General features: G+C 43.3%; 1 protein-coding gene and 1 pseudogene across 15 annotated transcripts in view; one reads left to right on the forward strand and one right to left on the reverse strand.

Moving 5' to 3' along the window:
• Rnf111 (ring finger protein 111) overlaps positions 1 to 18,917 on the reverse strand; it is a 58,195-nt gene extending 39,278 nt beyond the window's left edge. For 10 of the 15 annotated variants that reach the window (XM_090358305.1, XM_090358297.1, XM_090358304.1 and 7 more), the window contains exons 1-2: positions 17,740 to 17,826; positions 12,852 to 12,946 (exon numbers count right to left, since the gene is read on the reverse strand). The gene's annotated coding sequence lies outside the window, so the exon portion shown is untranslated. Of the gene's footprint in view, positions 1 to 12,851; positions 12,947 to 17,739; positions 17,827 to 18,026; positions 18,162 to 18,831 lie in introns of those variants that run through there. The other 5 variants (XM_090358292.1, XM_090358291.1, XM_090358295.1 and 2 more) reach the window with 5 other exon arrangements.
• On the forward strand, positions 9,679 to 10,591 carry LOC150046410 (large ribosomal subunit protein eL6 pseudogene; annotated as a pseudogene).
• Positions 18,918 to 21,812: the final 2,895 nt, after the last annotated feature.

The raw sequence follows: 21,812 nt of genomic DNA on the forward strand, positions 1-21,812 counted from the left end.
TAATCCTAGCTACTCAGGAGGGATCTGAGGATCTCGGATCAAAGCCAGCCCAGGCACTTAAAAGTCCATGAGACTTTGATCTCTAACCACCAGAAAACCAGAAGTGGCACTGTGGCTCAAGGGGTAGGGCAAAAACTTACAGTTGAATAGATCAGGGACAGCACTCAGGCCCAGAGTTCAGGCCCCAGGACAGTTATCAAAATACCTAATTTTACAATTTTAGTATATAACTATATTATCAGAACAAAGGATAGCAAGATGAGGAATAGTCTCAATCTACACATAGCTATCAAAACACCTATCTTCTTCATCTTTTTTTTTTTTTTTTTGGTGGGTCATGGGGCTTGAAGTAGGCCTGAGCACAGTCCCTGAGCTCTTCAGCTCAAGGCTACCATACTACCCCTACTTCCCATTTTCTAGAGGTTAATTGGAGATAAGAGTCTCAGGTCCTTTTGTGCCCGGGAAAGGCTTTGAACCTTGACGCTCAAATCTCAGCCTCTTAAGTAGCTAGGATTCCAGGAGTGAGCCACTGCACCAGGCCTCTATCTTCTATTTCAGCTGATTTTTGTTTTTGCCAGTCTTGGGTTTGGGCTCAGGGGCTGAGCACTGTCCTTGGACTTTCTCAAGGCTAGAGCTCTACCACTTGAGCCTCAGGACCACTGAGGAATTGAACCAGGTATTCGTGCATGCTAGGCAAGCACTCTACCACTAGGCTAGACTCCCGGCCCCTGTTTTTTTTTTTTTTAATAAGGACACATGCTGCTGTATTCCAAATCAAGGCCTGTGTAGAGTTGAGACCACAACTGATAATGTTAGGAACATAAACATGAGTGACTATGAATGATAGCAGAAGACCCAAAACATTCTAAAATGTCTCAATATCTGAAACTTGAAATTCTCATATTTATAGCTGCATTTTCAGTGCATCATATAATAATACAACACATAAAAAGGCATAAAAGGTGCCAAAACTGTAGGCAGAAAAATTACATATAAAATGAGAAAATACAAAGATAGATGATAAAGGATTAGCAATTGGAATACAAGCATTTAACCTAGAGATTATGAAAGAATGCAACCATCAGGATTTTGGATAGGAAATAACTACTGCTTCTAGCCTGTGCAACTGATCACAGTTTTCTAATGATTTCTTTAATATACTTGCATGCACTCTTTAAGAATATATATATCGGGGCCGGGAGTTTGGCCTAGTGGTAGAGTGCTTGCCTAGCATGCACGAATACCCGGGTTCGATTCCTTGGTACCACATACATAGAAAAAAGCTGGAAGTGGTGCTGAGGCTCAAGTGGTAGAGCTCTAGCCTTGAGAAAGTCCAAGGACAGGGCTCAGGCCCTGAGCCCAAGCCCAAGCCCAAGCCCGGCAAAAAAAAAAAAAAAGAATATATATATCAAATCACATGGGAGGGGGTAACAATACCCAAGAAGTAATGTACCCACTACCTGATGAATGTAACTGAAACCCCTATGCATATCACCCCAACAACAAAAAAGAATGCATATCAGATCATATTACACTCTTACTTAAAAATCCTTCACTGGTTTATACAAATGGTTAATAAAAATGAAATCCCAACTAAGCACTGATATACCGGTTATACACTGAGGAATTAGGTATGACTCAAGAAACTGTTACAAGAAAATTATCCAGTTATGTCATAACCCCAAATTACTACTGAGAATTTTGCAAATAAACATTTTCTGGGTTAAAAATCTTCAGCAATAATGAATTTAAAAACTGAGTACATGGGCCAGGAGTGTGGCCTAGTGGTAGAGTGCTCGCCTAGCATGCATGAAGCCCTGGTTTCGATTCCTTGGTACCACATACACAGAAAAAGCTTGAAGTAGTGCTATGGCTGAAGTGATAGGGCACTAGTCTTGAGAAAGCTTAAGGGCAGTGCCCAGGCCCTGAGTTCAAAGCCCCAGGACTGTCAAAAAAAAAAAATTAACATATATTCTACTATACGTAGATATATGCATGTTTTTATTGTCTATGACATGAAGAAAGAAAATTTATTATTAAAGGAGAACAACTAAGTAGTACTTCAATCTGCCGAAGACTACATTAAATACCACAATTATCTAAGTGGGAATTAAGCAAAACACTAGCATTAAGTTACTTGTTCTTAATACCAGCTTTGGTCCCAACAATCAGTTTGGTGTTGAACCACAGGAAATCATCTTATTGGGTGCACAGGCCAAATGTATGCATCTATGTGTTAAGGAGTGTCTGTGTCCCTTGTTACAACAGGTCAAAATGTGACTATTAGTCACATTAGGCTCTGTCATGTGTCTTAATTGGTAAAGTGCCTATATCTAGCAAGCATGAGGGTCCTGAATTAAAACCCCAGTAACATTAAAAAAAAAAAAAAAAAGTCAGGTTCACAGAGACAAACAGCATGTTTTCTCTCATAGATGTTAGATCTAAAATTACAAACACATGAAATCATTAATTTTTTTAAAGCAACATGAAAGGCTAAACCAGGAAGAAGGCAGAGAAGAAACCAAACCTCTTGACTCCATCTTGGATTTTTAGCTTCTACTAAAGAAAACTTCTTAAAACTTTTTTTAGGCCCAGGAGTTTGGCCTAGAGGCTAAAGTGCTTGCCTAGCATGCAAGAAGACCCGGGTTCGATTCCTTGGTGCCGAGAGTGGTGCTGAGGCTCAAGTGGTAGAGCTCTAGCCTTGAGAAAGTCCAAGGACAGTGCTCAGGCCCTGAGCTCAAGCTCAGGACTGGCAAAAAAAAAAAAAAAAAAAAAAAAAAAAAACTTTAAGTGAATCTATATTATGAACTGATACACCACGCAACACTTTCTGAGTAAGTACATACAATGTTCCCAGTAGTATAAATACTGAGATGAGTAAGACAGCAGAATTCTTAAGAAGTCACAGTCTGGTAGCTAGAGAAACTAATCAGAAGGCAATTTAAAGTACAGTGTGTTAGTATAGTATTATGATAAATATATGCACTGAAACAAGCAGGAATAGAACCTTACCCAGTTCTGAAAATGGGGAGTACGTATACCAGGAAAGGTTTTTGAGGAAGAATAAAAGGAAAGAATGAGGCTAGAAATGTGATTTAGTGGTAGTGCTTGCCTAACGTGCATGAAGCCTTGGGTTCTATTCCTGAATATCACAAACAGAAAAGGCCAGAAGTGGTGATGTGGCTCAAGTGGTAGAGTGCTAGCCTTGCACAAAAGAAGCTCAAGAGACAGTGCCCAGGCCCTGAGTTCAAGGTTCAGGACAGGTGCAGCATGTACATACACACATACGCACATATGTATGTACATACACATACACACATAAAGAAAAGAAAGAATGAAATGGGAAAGGAAACCTGACTGCCCTTCTTTCCATGGGTAGAGGATGCCTTAATAAACCATATATTTAGTGGCAAAATACAACTAAACATGTACTTAACAATTTGCCAAAAGAATGAAAGGGAAAATAGGGCCTGTCAGTTATTCAAAAGCACCATTCAATCTCCAACAACTATTGGTCTAGAATGATTACTGCTGAGAAGGAAAGGATAAATTAGATAACTTTGTAAGGTATTTTTCATCACATAAAAATGAGACAGAAGGCTGGGAGTTTGGCCTAGTGGTACAGTGCTTGCCTAGCATTCACAAAGACCCAGGTTAAATTCCTCAGTACCACATACATAGAAAAAAAAAAGCCCGAAGTGGTGCTGGGGCTCACGTGGTAGAGCTCTAGCCTTGAGAAAGTCCAAGGACAGTGCTCAGGCCCTGAGCTCAAGCCCAGGACTGGAAATTGAGTGAATTACAAAGTTTCTGAGAATTCATTCCCAGAAGGGAGGATGTGAAGCACTATGCTATACTTTTATCTCCAACACTAAACTAAGCTCCTTACCTCTCCCATCAGGCAGCACTCTCAACTTCATTTATATTATAACACACTTAAATATTAAGGGCCGGGAGTTTGGCCTAGGGGTAGAGTGCTTGCCTAGCATGCACGAAGACCAGAGTTTGATTCCTCGATACCACATATACATAGAAAAAGCCAAAAATAGTGCTGTGGTTCAAGTGGTAGAGCTCTAGCCTTGAGCAAGCCCAAGGACATTGCTCAGGGCCAAGTTCAAGACCTAGGACCCACCCCCCCACCAAAAAAAGTTAAAAACAGGGGGCTGAGAGTTTGGCCTAGTGATAGAGTGCTTGCCTAGCATACACAAAGACCTGGCCTCAATTCTTCAGCATCATATACATAGAAAAAAGCAGGAGATAAAAATTTGTTTACAGCTGGGAGTTTGGCCTAGTGGTAGAGTGCTTGTCTAGCATGCATGAAGACCCAGGCCCAATTCCCTGGTACCACATACATAGAAGAAATCCAGAAGTGGTTCTGTGGCTCAAGTGGTAGAGCTCTAGCCTTGAGAAAACCCAAGGACAGGTCTTAGGCCCTGAGTTCAAGGCCCAGGACTGGCAAAAAAAAAAAGAAAAGAAAGAAAGAAAAGAAAACGAAAAAGAATATTTAATATAGCAAAGGGAAATCACAGCCTTGTACCTTTGTCCTCCAAGTCCTCCAAGAAGGCCATTCTACTCCAAGCTCACACCACTCTGGCCCCAGCACTTCCTAGCTATTCCTGCAGCAAGAACTGCTGTTTCCTCAGGCACTCCACTGCTGGTCTAGCTGCCTAGAGTGCTTATTCCCGAGTACCCACAGGCTCACTCACTTCCTTCACGTCTGACTCAAATGTTTCCTTCTCCACCACACCTCCGCTGGCCACTTTGTATTTTATGTCTTTTTTTAAATTGTGGACAAATAAAAGGGGGAAAAAAAAGAGAAGAAAACACAAGAGCCAAGAATGTGAACTAGTGATGAGTGCTTGCCTAGCATGCACCAAGCACTGAGTTCAATTCCTCAGTACTACATACACAGAAAAAAACAAAGTAGCATAGTGCCTCAAGTGGTAGAGCTTGAGCCTTGGGCAAAAAAAGTGTTCAAAGACAGTGCCTAGGCCCTGAGTTCAAACCCCAGGACTGGTAAAAAAAAAAAAAAAAAAAAAAAAAAGAACAAAGAAAATTTAAAGTTAACCGTACCTACTGTCTTCTTCCTCTAATTCAATTATTTCTATGATTACCACCTACAAATCGTGTATGTTTTCTAATTAGAAAAACAGGGACTGTTTTGATCATGATTTTGGTCCCCAAAACTTAGAACATATGGTTGGTATTCATTAAAGATGTATTGAATTTTTATTTCAAGTAATTTAAAAGTGCAATGAGGCTGGCTGTGGAATTTAATGGGACTACATTTGCCAATGCCTACCATACACAACCCCAGCTTCACTGCCCATCCCAAACAAGAACATGCACACGCCCGAACTGCAGTGCAACTACCACGAGGCCGAGGGATAAAGGAGGAAGCGCGAGCACATCTGCCAGATGTTAGAAGATAAGGCTTACCACTGGCTAATTCTCTGGAGAGCACTTCTCAAACTTGGCTTATGAAGACACATACTCTGTGAAGAGGCCAATGCTCATCTTTGAAGCACTGGGGTTTAGACTCAGGGCCTCCTGCTTGCTAGGCAGGTGCTCTATTACTTGAGCCATATCTCCAACCTCCCACCTCAACTTTGACATTCATGAACAGAATTAACAAAATTATACTTACTTTGAATTACAGATCTCCTGTAAATCTGATTTCATAGAAGAAAGCTAGCTTTGAATGGTTCTGTATTGAACTTACTGGGACAAATTGTTCTGATTGAATTATAACAAAACCCGGCTTTGTAAAATACTTAGTGGAAAAAGCAAGCAGCATATTGATTGATCAACATGCTTTCTTAAATGCCATCCCCTTTGTAAAACTACTTTTAAAAAATGAAAAGAAAAAAAAAAGAAATAGAAATAGTCAAGCGGGTGCCTGTAATCCTGCCTACTCAGGAGGCGGAGACCCGAGGATCATGGTTCAAAGGCATTCCAGGCACTAAAAAACATGAGACTCTTATCTCCAAATAACCACCAGAAAACCAGAAGTGGCACTGTGGCTCCAGTGGTAGTACGGTAGCCTTGAGCTGAAGAGGTCAAGGACAACATGCAGGTCCAGAGTTCAAGTCACCACAACAGACAAAAAATTAAAAAGAAAGCAAGGGAGGAAGGAAGGGAGGAAGAGAGGAAAGAAGGAAGGAGGGTTTTTAATAACTTTCTCAGGTACTGTGGATATTATTTATATTTGGCACTACCCCAAAACTTGACAAGATTACAACTGAAATGTGAAATCTGAAACTATTATCAGTGAAACTTTTCATATTATTTCAACAAAAATCCATTACAGCTGGGCACAGTGGCTCACGCCTATAATCCTAGCTATTCAAGAGGCTGAGATCTGAGGATCAAGGTTCAAAGCCAGCCCGGGCACAACAAAGCCTTGAGACTCTTCTCTCCAATTATCATTAGAAAATGTGAAATGGTGCTGAGGCTCAAGGGATAAAGTGGTGGCCCTGGGCTGAAGAGCCCAAGGACAATACCCAGGCCCAGAGTTCAACTCCCACGACCAACAAATAAAAATAAGATAAAAATAAAAAATAAAAAAATGTGTAGCTGGCACCAGTAGCTCACACCTACAATCCTAGCTACTCAGAAAGCTAAGAATCATGATTTGAAGCCAGGACATGACAGACAAAGCTGCAAGAGAGCAAACTTCAAATATCCATCAAAATATACCAAGTGGAGTGATGCCTCATGTGGCAAGGCACCAAACCTATAAAAGAAGCTGAGAGTCAGAGGTGAGGAGGTCAAGCTCCAGTATGGGCACTAAATAAATTAGTAAATATGTATTTGTAAGAAATTATCAGAAAAAGCTCTGCATAACTACCAAGTTCATAGTCTTTCAATTTTAAATGTTTTGCTTGAAAAGTCATAATATTATCTCTTGGCAATACATTGCAACAATTGTTTTTCTTGAAGTGACAGGTTCACTTCATGTATTTTTTTCTTTTCTTTTCTTTTGCCAATCGTGGGCTTGAGCTCAGGGCCTGAGCACTGTCCTTGGACTTTCTCAAGGCTAGAGCTCTATCACTTGAGCCTCAACACCACTTCCAGCATTTTTCTATATATGTGATACCAAGGAATCAAACCTGGGTCTTCGTGCATGCTACGCAAGCACTCTACCACTAGGCCAAACTCCCGGCCCCTCACTTCATGTATTTTTGAAAAATCACATACAACAAATACCCAATTTTTCTTTCAAGTAAAAACAACATGCAAAAAAAAAAAATGGCTTTTTTTTCTTTGCCAGTCCAGGGGCTTGAACTCATGGCCTGAGCATCATCCTTGGGCTTTTTCCTCAAGGCTAGCACTCTGCCACTGAGCCACAGCACCATTTCTGGCTTTTGCTAAGTGTGTGGCATTGAGGAATCGAACCCGGGTCTTCGTGCATGCTAGGCAAGCATTCTACCACTAGGCCAAACTCCCAGCCCCAACTTAGTCATACATGTCCTGGAGTATTACACTCAGGTGTGGAGAAGTGGGTTATAGCAAACATCCTCCAGGTATTTATAGCAATGCCTTTTAATGGACAAAATTACAAAATTACCTTGTACTGCTTATAAACAAGGTTTTTTGTTTGGTTTTGTTGTTTTGGTAGTACTGGGAATTCAACCCAAGCCTCACTAAGCACTCTACTCCTTGAACTATGCCTTCAATCCTTCAGTTTGTATTTCTTTTTTTGAAACAGAGTCTAACTATAGCTTCTCTGAGACCCTTCTGCCTTCTCCTCCCAAGTGGCTGAGATTAAATCATGAGTTGCCACACCTGGGGATAAAGGCTATTCTTATGTGGAACTGGCTTTTTTTTTTTTAATTAGACATGTGCAGTAATCAAAAGTTAAATGATTATGAGTGCATCTCTGCCACTTTCCTGGTCCATACCACAGATGTTTCAGTGCAAATGTCATCTGATCTTGACATTCATTACATAGCAAAAAAGAACTTGGCATTACTATGAAAGTTTCAACTTCACAGACCTCCCACACCCCAAGACAAGTCCACATACTGCTGTTTTCTGCACATAACAAAATAGCAAGAAGAACTCCATTTCCAAAAAGAACTGGGGTGTAAAAAAAGTTGACCAGAAGCTTTATTTTCCCCTGACCATTCTGGGTATTTTGTTAACAGTATCATTTGCATTACCTTAAAACACACACGCGCGCACACACACACACACCAGCCAGGAATGTAGACTAGTGATAGAATGTTCGCCTAGCATGCACAAAGCCCTGGGTTCACCTCCTCAGTACCACATATTCAGAAAAAAACAGAACTGGTGCTGTGGCTCAAGTGGAAGAGCACTAGCCTTGAGCAAAAGAAACCCCGAGACAGTGCCCAGGCCCTGAGTTCAAGCCCCAGGACTAGCAAAAAAGAAAAAGGGCAGGTAAAGCTACTTAGAAGGCTGAAATCAGAGAAGCACTATTTGGAGCCAGCCCAGTCAGAAAAGTCAAGGATCTTATCTTCAATTTTTTTTTTTTTTTTTTTTTTTTTTTTTTTGCCAGTTCTGGGCTTGAGCTCAGGGCCTGAGCACTGTCCTTGGACTTTCTCAAGGCTAAAGCTCTACCACTTGAGCCTCCGCACCACTTCTGGTTTTCCCTATGTATGTGGTACTGAGGAATCGAACCTGGGTCTTCATGCATGCTAGGCAAGCACTCTACCAGTAGGCCAAACTCCCAGCCCTCTTATCTTCAATTTTTTGAGGATTCTTACCTTCAAAAAGCTGGAAGTGGAGGGCCGGGAGTTTGGCCTAGTGGTTGAGTGCTTGCCTAGCATGCACGAAGACCCGGGTTCGATTCCTCGGTACCACATACATAGAAAAAAGCCGGAAGTGGTGCTGAGGGTCAAGTGGTAGAGCTCTAGCCTTGAGAAAGTCCAAGGACAGTGCTCAGGCCCTGAGCTCAAGCCCAGGACTGGCCAAAAAAAAAAAAAAAAAAAGCTGGAAGTGGAGATGCAGCTCAAATGGTAGTGTTAGCCTTGTCTAAAAATAGCTCAGGAATGGTTCTTAGGCCCGGATTTCAATGCTAGGGCTGGCACACATGGGCTGGGAGTTTGGCTTAGTGTAGAGTACTTTCGTAGCAGGCAAGAAAACCCGTGTTCAACTTCTCAGTACCACATACATAGTACCACATTACCACAGAAAGCTTGAGGGCCAGGAGCATAGCCTAATGATAAGAGTATATGATAGCATGCACAAAGCCTTGGGTTTAATTTTCCAGTACCACATACACAGAAAAAGCCAGAAATGCCAGTGTGGCTCAGGTGGCAGAGCACTAGCCTTGAGAAGAAAGTGTTCAAGAGTAGTGCCCAAGGCCGGGAGTTTGACCTAGTGGTAAAGTGCTCGCCTAGCATGCACAAAGACCCAGGTTCGATTCCTCGGTACCACATACATAGAAAAAAGCCAGAAGTGGTGTTGAGGCTCAAGTGGTAGAGCTCTAGCCTCGAGAAAGTCCAAGGACAGTGCTCAGGCCCAGAGCTCAAGCCCAGGACTGGCCAAAAAAAAAAAAAAAGAATAGTGCCCAAGCCCTGAGTTCAAGCCCTAGGGCTGGTTAAGGAAAAAAAAAAAAGCTAGCTAAAATTCAATAATTTACTTCAGGACAATTTGAGAATCACAGTTCGAGGCCAATCTGAACAAAAAAAGCACTCTTTCCCATCTTGCAAGATGGCAGGGGAAAAGGCTAATAAGAAGCCAAACACTAAGGTGAAGAAACCCATAGCCAAAAAAGCTGGTGCCGATGGCAAGGTGAAGAAGGCTACCGCCAAAGCTAAAAAGACCAAGAAAGCGGTCCCCCACTGCAGCCGAAATCCGGTACTGGTCCGAGGAATTGGCAGATACTCCCGGTCTGCTATGTATTCCAGAAAAGCCATGTACAAGAGGAAATATTCAGCTGCAAAGTCCAAGGTTGAAAAGAAAAAGAAGGAAAAGGTTCTTGCGACTGTCACAAAACCAGTTGGTGGTGACAAGAACGGTGGTACCCGGGTGGTTAAGCTTCGGAAAATGCCTATATACTCCCCCACTGAAGAGGTGCCTCGGAAGCTGCTGAGCCATGGCAAGAAGCCCTTCAGCCAGCATGTGCGGAGGCTCCGGGCCAGCATCACTCCAGGGACCGTCCTCATCATCCTCACTGGACGCCACAGAGGCAAGAGAGTGGTTTTCTTGAAGCAGCTGGGCAGTGGCTTACTACTTGTGACTGGACCTCTGTCCCTCAATCGTGTTCCTCTACGTAGAACACATCAGAAATGTTATTGCCACCTCCACAAAAATTGATATTAGCGGGGTGAAAAATCCCCAAACACCTCACTGACGAGTACTTTCAGAAGAAGAAGCTGCGGAAGCCCAGACACCAGGAGGGCGAGATCTTTGACACGGAAAAAGAGAAATATGAGGTTACAGAGCAGCGCAAGGTCGATCAGAAAGCTGTGGACTCACAAATTCTACCCAAAATCAAAGCTATTCCTCAGCTCCAAGGCTACATGAGATCTCTTTTTGCTCTCACAAATGGAATTTATCCTCACAAAATAGTGTTCTAAACCAACAAAAGCCTAATTAAATCATTTATACATTAAAAAAAAAAAGCAAAGGAAAAGGGGCTGTGGCTCAAGGGATAGGACAAAAGCCTTGAACTGAAGGGCTCAGAGCCAGTGCCCAGTCCCAGAATTCAAGCCCCATGACAAAAAAAAAAAAAAGGCTGGAAGTGGCACTCTGCCTCAAGTGTCCAAGGACAGTGCCCAGGCCCTGAGTTCAAGCCCTAGGACTAGCAAAAAAAAAAAAAAAATAGCAAGTAATCAATCAATAAGCTAGGTATGGAGGTATCTGCCAGCCATTCGCGCTACCTGGAGATATAAAGAGGAAGACTGAGATCTTGTATTTTACTAGAGAAAAAAATACAAGATCCTATACAAAAAATAAAAAGAGCTCAGGGTGTGGCTCAAGTGGTTAAGCAACTGGCAAGTAGAAGGCCCTGAGTTCAAACCCCAGTATTACCAAAAATAAAAGTAATAATTCCTTTTTTCTCTTTTTTGTCAGTCGTGAGACTTGAATTCTGGGCCTGGGTGCTGTCCCTGGATTCTTCAGCTCAAGGCTAGTGCTCTACCACTTGAGTCATAGCACTACTTTTCTGGTGGTTAAGTGGAGATAAGAGTCTCACAGACTTTCGAGCTGAGAGTTTGGGCTAGTGATAAAGTGCTTGCCTAGCAAGGTTCGATTCTTCAGTATCACATACATAGAAAATGCTGGAAGTGGTGCTGGGCTCAAGTGCCAAAGCTCTAGCCTTGAGAAAATCCAAGCACAGTGCCCAGGACTGGCAAAAAAAAAAAAAAAAAAGTCAGACTTTTATGCCTGGGCTGGCTTTGAACTGGGATCCTCAGATCTCAACCTCCTAAATAACTAGGATTACACGTGTGAACCACCAGTGCCAGCTGTAATAATTTCTTTCATGGCAGAAAGTCTGATCACTTTGTTAGTAACCTTAAGTGCTAAACCTTAGCTGTTTTTGTTCTCAACAGTTAATTGGTTAAGCCTTATAAAGGTAAAATATTTCCCTTTATTTTTATGACAAGATTATCACTATATAACTCAATAGTTATTTGAAAAATGATAAGATTAGCATAAAATAGTTACTTTATTATAAATAAATGTGTAGCCCCAAGCCATCTACCTTTTTTCTCCCTCATTCTTCAGTCTCTGTGTCTAAAACCACAGACAATGTGCTACATAATTATAAAACTACTATGATCTCTATCAACAACATAGGATCTCTTACAGGTTTTGGTTTTTTTTTTGGCCAGTCCTGTGCTTGAGCTCAGGGCCTGAGCCCTGTCCTTGGACTTTCTCAAGGCAAGAGCTCTATCATTTGAGCCTCAGCACCATTTCCAGCTATTTTTTTTTCTATGTATGTGGTACGGAGAAACAGAACCCGGGTCTTTGTGCATGCTAGGCAAGCACTCTAGTGCTAGGCCAAACTCCTAGCCCCTCTTTTTTAAAAATGACTTTCTAGCCTGAGTGGTGGCTCACACCTGTGATCCTAGCTACTCAAGAGGCTGAGATCTGAGGATCAAGGTTCAAAGCCAGCCCGGGGAACAAAAAGGACCTGAGACTCTTAACTCCAATTAACTTCTAGAAAATGGGAAGTGGGGCTTGGCTCAAGGGTAGGGTGGTAGCCTTAAGCTAAAGAGCTCAGGAACAGCACCCAGGATGAGTTCAAGCCCATGACCCACAAAAAAAAAAAAAAATAACAATAATAATAAAATAAAAATGACTTTCTAGCAGCTAGGTATGGTAACACATGCTTATGAATCCCAGCTGTCTACAGGCAGAAGAATCCAGAATTCAATGCCTGCTTAAGATACACAGCCAAAGCCTTTCAAAGAAAAACTTCCTACCTAGCATGTATAAGGCCTTATGCTCAACCTACCCAAAAGAAGAGAGAAAAAGAGTAAATTTTAAAAGGCTTCCCAAAAAAAAGGCTTCCTAAAACTCTGAACAATGGATTTCATTGAATCTGAATTTAAACAAAGCCAACTTGAATTAAGTTTTACACATAAAATATCTTTACTATGTTTAAGGTTTACATCACCTATCAGCAATCAAGACAAGTCTAAGACAAATCAAAAAGAGCTTCACATGCACAGATTCTCAGAATGAGACCCAAACTAACGTATCTCCTTACCTATAGGACTCTTTCTCCCTTATCATGGCTGATTCTTCCTGCACACTAGGATCACCAGTCAACTATCACCTCTAGAAGATGGTTAGACCAAACCATCCCATCCACAGCATCCATAATCCATCCAGTCATCATCCATAATAGGTCTTATTTTCTTCAGAGCACTTACCACTAACTGAAACTACTCTGTCCATTACGTTTCCACCGAACAGCGCATCCACTCCAGAAAGGCAGAAGGCCTTCTACACAGACCAGTGACAGTGCCTAGAACATGAGACATTCATTAAATACTTAGTGAACAAATACAATAGTGTAGTTCCTGTATTTAAAATGTAAATTCAGCTAAGTTTTCTTTTTTGCCTTAAAACATTTATAGCTTGTTCATCTAATGGTAACTTCTGAGTACCTATACAAGTTCTCAAGAATTTGTGAGATGGACACAGTGGTGGCCCAACACTGTAATCCCTAGCTAACCAGGAGGCTGAGAACTGAGGATCGCAGTTCAAAGCCAACCCTCGCAGTTTAAGTTCAGGAGACTTATCTACAATTAGCCACCAGAAAATCAGAAGTGGTGCTGTGGCTCACAGTGTTAGAGCTCTAGACTTGAGTAAAGGAACTGGGAAAGGAGGATGGGGACAGTGTCTAGGCTCTGAGATCAAGTCCCATTAACATTAGGAAAAAAAAAAAAAGGAACCAGAGGAATAGAAGATCACACATTCAAATGCTGAATAATCTGAGTAACAATGGACAGATTTCTGAAATGAAAATAAATTATGCAGGGTAACAAAGAACATTACCTAGTGGGGTATAGTGGCTCCAAGCCTTTTAATCTCAACTATTCAGGAAGGCCAAAAGTGAAACCTCAAACAAGCTGGACATGGTAGTTTACCCTATAATCCCAGCTATTTAGAAATTGTAGGGTGGATAATCTTGGCCCAAGGAAAAATTAAGAGAGACTATTTTTCAGGAGTCTTTCCAGAGACCCCCGAAAGATAACTAAAGCAAAAGGGGCTCAAGATTTGGCTCACATGCTTGCCTAGCAAATGCAAGACTCTGACTTTAAACCACACTACTTCATAATCCACCAAAAAAAGAACATTACCAGGAGTAGTTACAAGTTTAATTTTTAGTACCATTTGAAGGATATAAGAGCTTGGGAGAGTAATGCGCCCACTATCTGGCAAATATAATTGTAAACCCTCCATACATTACCTCGATAATAAAAAACTAAAATGGAAAAAAATCAAAAATAATAAAAATAAAAGGAGCTAAATGTAAAAAAATGCTTGGGGGCTGGGAGTTTGGCCTAGTGGTAGACTGCTTGCCTAATACCCATGAAGACCTGGGTTGGATTCCTTGGTACCACATACACACAAAAGCCGGAAATGGTGCTACGGCTCAAGTGTCAGAGCACTAGCCTTGAAGAAAAAGCCCAAGGACAGTACTCAGGTGCTGAGTTTAAGCAAAAAAAAAAAAAAAAAAATTTTAATATTAACATCTGAGAAAACTGTGAAGCTCTCAGAAGGTTAGTAAGAAACTCACAAATCAAGCAAAGCTAGATCTAAAACCTAGATCTCCTAACTCTAGACACATGCACCAATCCTAGGGCTTGAATTCAGGGCCTGAGTGCTGTCCCTGAGCTTTTTTGCTCAAAACTCTACCACTTGAGACTCAGCTAAACTTCTGGCCTTTTGGTAGTTAAGTGGAGATAAGAGTCTGCCTGGGCTAGCTTCAAATTGCAATCCTCTGATCTCAGCCTCTTGAGTCAACTAGGATTTACAGACAGGAGGCACTGGCACACGGCTTCTATACTCTTGAGAGATAATGTCATCCACAGAATGTTAATGTTAAAGCATATTTAAATTATTATCATTTTTAGTATTATCACTTTCCTTCCTACTGAAGTCCTAGGCCACTGGTGGAGTGGAGGGAAAGTCAAAGCAGGGGTACATATAATTATGGGTAATTTGTGGTACCTACAGAAACCAGGGGAAACTCTTTCTGAGGATATATGGGATGTAAAAAAGTCACACAAAAAGAACAAGACATTCAAGTATACTTCTGTAGTTTTGCTGAACAATAAATTGCAAGTTTTTGAAAGAAAAAAATAACACTGAAGCCCTCAGTGAAATAAAAAGAAACATCTAAACATCAAAAGACCTTTACTCAATGTGTTTTCTATTTCCCATTTCTTATTGAAAGTAAAAACAACTACCTAGGAGAATCTGTAAATGACTCTTCATTGCTTTTTTTTTTTAATGAAATTTCCTTTCTAATATATATATTTTTTCTTTTTTTTTTGTGGGGGGGGGCAGTCCTGGGGCTTAAATTCAGGGCCTGAGCACTGGTCTTCGGCTTTCTCGAGCTTCAGCTCTACCACTTGAGCCACAGCAACACTTCCAGCTTTTTCTATGGAAACCTATGGGACCTAGGAATCAAACCTGGGTCTTCCATGCATGTTGGACAAGCACTCTATCACTAGGCCAAATTCTTAACCATCCTCATTGCTTTAAACAAGAAAATTGCTGATCTCTCCATCAAAGTTTCAGTATACCCATGTCTCAATTATCTATAGAATTGGGATACCAAAGTAGAACCTCTGCCAGAATGCATTTGTCACTGAAACAATTTTTAAATGACATTATTTTGCTTATATTTTTCTTCAAAAACTAACTCTAAGCTCACACCTTTAATCCTAGCTACTCAGGAAGCTGACATTTCAGGATCATAGTTCAAAGCCAGCCTGCCTGGAAAATCTGTGAGACTCTAATCTCCAATTAACCACCAGAAAACCGGAAGAGACACTGTGGCTCTAAATGGTAGCACACCAGCCTTGAGAAAAAAAAAAAAAAAAAAAAAAAGCTCAAGGACAGCTTCCAGGCCCTGAATTCAAGCCCCAGGAATGAAGGAACAAACAAAAGACTCTAAGCCTAGGTGCAATGGTATGGATCTGCAATCCCAGGCTCAAAGAAGGCAGGGGCAGAAGAACCACTGGATCTGCATAGTTCGAGGCCAGATGGGTCAACATAGTGATAACCCTAACCTAAACAAAAACAAGAACATCTGAACAACAAAAAAAGTGACCAACAGACATCAATAGGAAAAATAAGTGACAGGACATACCACTCCTGTAAATCAAGGAAAGGCTTTCTTTCTAGTTTTTGCTACAATATCCTTCAGACAAATTTAAGGACACCCTAATTTTTTTTTTGGGGGGGGGGTTATGGGGCTTGAACTCTGGGCCTGCGAGCTGCCTCTGAACCCTTCAGCTCAAGGCTACCTCCCTACCCCTGGGACTGAAAGCTGCCCCGGAGCTCTCCAGCTCAAGGCTACAGTCCTACCCTAGAGCCATAGCCCCACTTCCCATTTTCCAGAGATTAACTGGAGGTAAGAGTCTCATGGCTTTGTAGTGCCCAAGCTGGCTTAGAACCATGATCCTCAGATCTCAGCTCCTGAGTAACTAGGATTACAGGCATGAGCCGCTCCAACGGGCCAGGACTCCCTAATTCTTAAAATACTAGTGGATCACTGAGGTGACAAGTCAATGAGAAGAGTGATGATGAAGTCAAATTACTTCATCAAAGTTAAATGACAAGTTTAAAAAAAAAAATGTATGTAAAGTGGGAGCCAGGAGTTTAACCTAGTGGTAGAGTGCTTGCTTAGCATGCACGAAGACCCAGGTTCGATTCCTTGGTTCCATGTCCATACAAAAGGCTGGAAGTGGTGTTGCGGCTCAAGTGATAAGAGTGCTAGCTTTGAGAAACCCAAGGACAATGCTCAGGCCCTGCGTTCAAGCCCCAGGACTGGCAAAAAAAAAAAGCTCCAAGCTTAAAAGCAATTTTAGCTTCTCGAAGCAAATGGGCCATTCTCACAAACATCACTAAAGACTATTGTTTTAATATAGAAACATTGTTTCAATTATCACGAATACTTTTATTTTAAAAAATACACTAACAAAGTATCAAAACCGTCACTCACAGCGAAGTAAACTCAAGAATGGAAACACCTCAAAAAAATCCCATGATAACTACCACAACCAAACACAAACACACCCTAGAGAAGGTAATGGAACCTCGGTTGTTTTTTTTTTCCAAGTCTGTTGTTTTGTTTTGTTTTTCAAGCTGAAGAAGGTCCCAAGAACCAAGATTAGATAAAGTTCGGATTTAAAGCTGTAAGAAATCTGGTGACGTCTGCCTCAACTGGTCCATCCCTGCCCTACAGAGTTGTCAATTAACACTGCGAATAAATCAATCAGGAAAAGCTCCCAACAACACAAAGGGTGACTACCCACCCTCCCTCCCCCCCCCCCAACCACCACCAGGCTACCACCACTAACAAATTAAATGAAGGCCCTACACTTCCTGGTTATTTCGAAAACGTGAAAACTTAACACTTGGCATTAAAGAACTAGCTGTCAAGATCCTCCTAGAACCTAAGAAGCTTGGCACGACCCTCTTATGTCTTCACTATAACCGGAGACCTATTTCTCCCTCTCCGGGCAGGGGCTGGTGATAAATTATCTAGGCACAATAATGGGAGCCACCGAGCTTCTCTGTTCTTAATGACTTGAGGAGCCAACCACTCCAGTGCGGATCTGACCGCGCGTCGGGGTTTCGGGTTGTTTGGCGAACTGGGTTTCCTTGATCGCAGGAAGAAAAGGCGACTGACTTCCCCGAGCACCGGGCTGACTAGGCGCCCTCCGGGTCGTGGGTCCCCGGTTACCCACAACGTTCCATTGTCGGGTCGCGCTCCCACGGCCTCGGCCAGGGTCCCCGGGCTCCGAGAGAGGAGGAGGGTGGGGGGGGAATCCCCTCCCTCCCTCTCCTCCCAGGAGGCTGTGGGTGTGTCGGGGACCCAACACAATGAGACGGTCCCCGGGACCCCCGCAGTCCTCCCGCGGCCGCCCCCCCGCCCGCCCGCCCCGCGCCACCCCCCGCCTCGCGCCGCCGCGGCCCTTCCTCCCTCCCCGCCCCACCCTCCCCCGGAGCGCGCACGCGCGGCCCGGCGCTCCCCTCCCCCCGCCGTCCTCCCCCCCCCCCCCCCCCCCCCCCGCTTACCTCAATCATCAGTCGCCCCCTTTCCCGGGGTCCGGGGGGTCGCTGACCCGGCAAGGAGGACGGGGAGGAGGGGTCGCGCGGACGGGGACAGGCGGAGCCGGCGGCCGGCGCCGCAGAGCCCGGCCTCACAGGCCCTCCAGTCACTGGAGCGTCTGTCACCGCCACCGAACTGTACGTGCGGCGGCTCCGGGACACGGCCCGGATGACCCGGCCGGGGTTCCGAATGCTTGACTGGGTCTCACGGGCCTTCCCTTCTCCAAAACCGGGGGCGTCTCTGTGCTACGCACCCGGAGCACCCCGACACCATCGCCGCCGCCGCCTCTGCCGCTCTTCTCCGGCTCCTGCCGCCGCCGCCGCTGCCGCCGCCTAGCCAATCCCTCCCCTACGGCGAGCACGACACTTGTGCCTTTACGACAATCCGGAAAGCGAGGTCGCCATAGCTTTACGCCTCTAGGAACAACTGCTGCCTTCTGCGCTTGCCCAGATCTTGGGGTTCTGACCGCCCCGCCCCCTGGTTCCCGGACACCCCCCCTCCCACCCCCCTTTGTACTAGTTTTTCCATTTGGGCGGCGTTACAAAGCTCGTTTATCTCATTTTCTTTGGTGACTATGCGCTGGATTTTGAAGCCTAATTCTGACTACATTTGGGTTTTTTCTTGGCTAAAAATGACAACCGCAGAGTTATTGATTCTACTTAGGGTACAATTTAACACATGCTCTTGTGCTACCAATGATAGCCACATGATGAGATGCGAATGGTCACGACGTGCGTGAATTTGCCTGCGGAATCAGGTGAAAGTAGATACCCGAAGTATCTTCTTTCATGTTATTTAAAAAAGAAAGAAAGAAAGAAAATTGAGTAGATCACAAGCGACTCCTTATCAGTACCGGGAGCAAGCAGGCGCGAGCGGGCATGGGCTTCAGAGTCACACCGACCCGTCTTTCTTTCAAAAGCCCGCGAGGTCGCTCTCCACAGCTGCCAGTTTACTGTCTCTCACCATCTCCCGTTGGGTAAAACATTGTATTGCCGAAAAGGGGCTCTTCTGAGAGGAAGTGAAGCAGTTTAGATAAATCTACAAACCTTTTAACTTACCAATCCGGTGTTCGGTAAATCTCCTCCTGCGGCAATTTTCCTTTTTCTCTTTTTTGTTAACTTTTCCTTTCTCTTTTGTTAACTTCAAATTGTGTACCGGGTCGGGACGGGGGGGTAGGAGTGGGTGGGGGGAGGTGAAAGTATTTTTAAAAGTATAAACCAGGGCAACTGTTAGGAACATTCAACCGTTCTAACTCCCCTCACTAAATGTAGAATTCCACCTGGACTCTTAACGCCATGGTTTTTAGCTTAAGGCCTCCTGACTTCTCAAACCAGTATTTCCATCCCTAACCTTGTTTTGTTTTTCTTTCCTGGAGGTGTTGACCTATGTTCTTCAATAGGGCAGAAGCTCTAGCTGCATCTGGCTGCTGAACACTTGAAATGTGACTAGTACAAACTGAAAATGTGTTTTAGGTTAAACAATACACATAAACTTCCCAAGTAAAAAAATAAAATTGTAAAAGTCTCCCTCCTTTCTCATGTTGATTAATTAATTAGACCATATCTTGAATTTATCTGGTTAGTCCTAGTTCTTTGAGATGATTCCCACTCACCCCATAGGACATTTGACAATATCTACAGTTGACAATATCGACAGTTTGGATGGTAACAACTCACGACTGATGGGACATCAATTTCTTAGAAGCCAAAGGTGCTATTTAATGTTCTGCATGCCGGGCCTGGAGCTGTGGGCTAATGAGTGCTTGCCTAGCATGCACAAAGCCCTGGGTTTGATTACTCAGTACCAAATACACAGAAAAAGCTGGAAGTGGTGCCTATGGCTAAAGAATAGAGTTTTAGTCTTGAGAAAGCCCAAGGATAGTGCCCAGGCCCTGAGTCCCAGTCCCAGCAAATAAAATTTAAAAATAATAATAATGCTCTGCATGCTCAAAGGAGCCTCCAGAACCAAGGATTCTCTGGTCCAATATATTTTTGTGTTTGTTTATATGTAAGATGATGACTTTTCCATGCCATGGCCTCATAATTCCAGACAAGAGCTCTATTGAGGTACATCCTCAACCCTGTTCCAGTTTTTTGGTTTTTTTTTTTTAATTTTTATTGTACAGGTGATGTATAGAGGAGCTGTAGTTACGTAAGTCAGGTACATGTCTTTTTTTTTTTTTTTTTTTTTTTTTGCCAGTCCTGGGCTTGAGCTCAGGGCCTGAGCACTGTCCTTGGACAGTGGGTCTTTGTGCATACTAGGCAAGCACTCTACCACTAGGCCAAACTCCTGGCCCCCTGTTTCAGTTTTTTGGTGCTTTTTTGTTTTGTTTTGTTTTTGTCAGTTGTGGGGCTTGAACTATCTGCCTGGGCACTGTTCCTAAGCTTTGCAGCTCAAGGTAGTGCTTTACTACTTTGAGCCACAGCACCACTCCTGGTTTTCTGGTGGTTAATTGGAGATAATAGTCTTATGGGCTTCAGTGCCTGAGCTGGCTTTGAACCTCAATCCTCAGATCTCAGCCTCCTGAGTAGCTAGTAAAGGTGTGAGCCATGGACACCTGGCTCTAAAATGTTTATTAGAGTTCAAAATCCCTAGTTTAAAGAAAAGTTCACTTCACCTGATTTAATTATTTTAACATGGATACTAGAAGACATGAAAGTATATTTTATGTCTTACTGGATACAATTATCTCTTCTACATTATATCCAAAATAAATGAATAAATGAATACTGGTCTTTCTTTAATTTCATAGATTTTAATTATGTTTTTCTTATTGGTAAGTAATTATACAAAGAGGTTACAATTCACCACGTCAGTTTACGATACTATGTGTAATCATTACTCTTGAAAACCAAAATTTCTGAAGTGTTCATTTCTGTTAAAAATAGGAAAACAGGGGGCCGGAAGTTTGGCCTAGTGGTTGAGTGCTTGCCTAGCATGCACGAAGACCTGGGTTTGATTCCTCCGTACCACATACATAGAAAAAAGCCAGAAGTGGTGCTGAGGCTCAAGTGGTAGAGCTCTAGCCTTGAGAAAGTCCAAGGACAGTGCTCAGGCCCTGAGCTCAAGCCCAGGACTGGCAAAAAAAAAAAAAAAAAATTAGGAAAACAGGAGCCAGGCTAGGTGGCTCATCCCTATAATCCTAGCTACTCAGGAAACTGAAATCAGGTTCAAGGTTCAAAGCCAGCCTGAGCACTAAAAAGTACGTGAGACTCTTTTCTCCAATTAATCACCAGGAAACCGGAAGTGGCACTCTGGCTTAAGGGGTAGGCTGCTAGCCTTGAGCTGAAGCACTCAGGACAGCACCCAGGCCGAGTTCAAGTCCCACAACCAACAGGAGAGGGGAGAGAGAGAGAGAGAGAGAGAGAGAGAGAGAGAGAGAGAGAGAGAGAGAGAGAGAGAGAGAGAGAGCACACACACACACACACACACACACACACACACACACCACCACAGAAAGAGAAAAAACGGGCCAAGAGCATAGCCTAGTGGTAGAGTGCTCACCTAGCATGCATGAAGCCCTGAGCCTGATTCCTCTGTACCACATATACAGAAAAGGCTGGAAATGGTGCTGTGACTCAGATGGCAGAGCACTAGCCTTGAGCAAATAGTGTCCAAGGACAGTGCCCAGGCCCAGAGTTCAAGCCCCAGGTCTGGAAAAAAGGAAAAAGAAAAAGCTCAAAAACACTGAGCCCTAGCTACTCAGGGGGTTGAGATGTGAGAATAGCTGTTCAAAGCCAGCCCAGACACAAAAGTCCATGAGACTCTTATCTCCCATTAACCACCAGTAAATGTAAGTGGCACTGTGGCTCAAAGTGGTAGAGCACTAGCCTTGAGCTAAATTGCTCAGGGACAGTGCTAGGCCCAGAGCTTAAGCCCCATGACCAAGAGGAAGAGGAGGAGGAGAAGGAGGAGGAGGAGGAGGAGGAGGAGGAGGAGGAGGAGGAAGAGGAGGAGGAGGAGGAGGAGGAGGAGGAGGAGGAGGAGGAGGAGGAGGAGGAGGAGGAGGAGGAGGAATGGGAAACATCTACCAAGTTCC

Source organism: Megascapheus bottae, chromosome 25 (genome assembly GCF_031878675.1).
Source record: "Megascapheus bottae isolate mThoBot1 chromosome 25, mThoBot2.hap1, whole genome shotgun sequence".
NCBI lineage: Eukaryota > Metazoa > Chordata > Mammalia > Rodentia > Geomyidae > Megascapheus > Megascapheus bottae.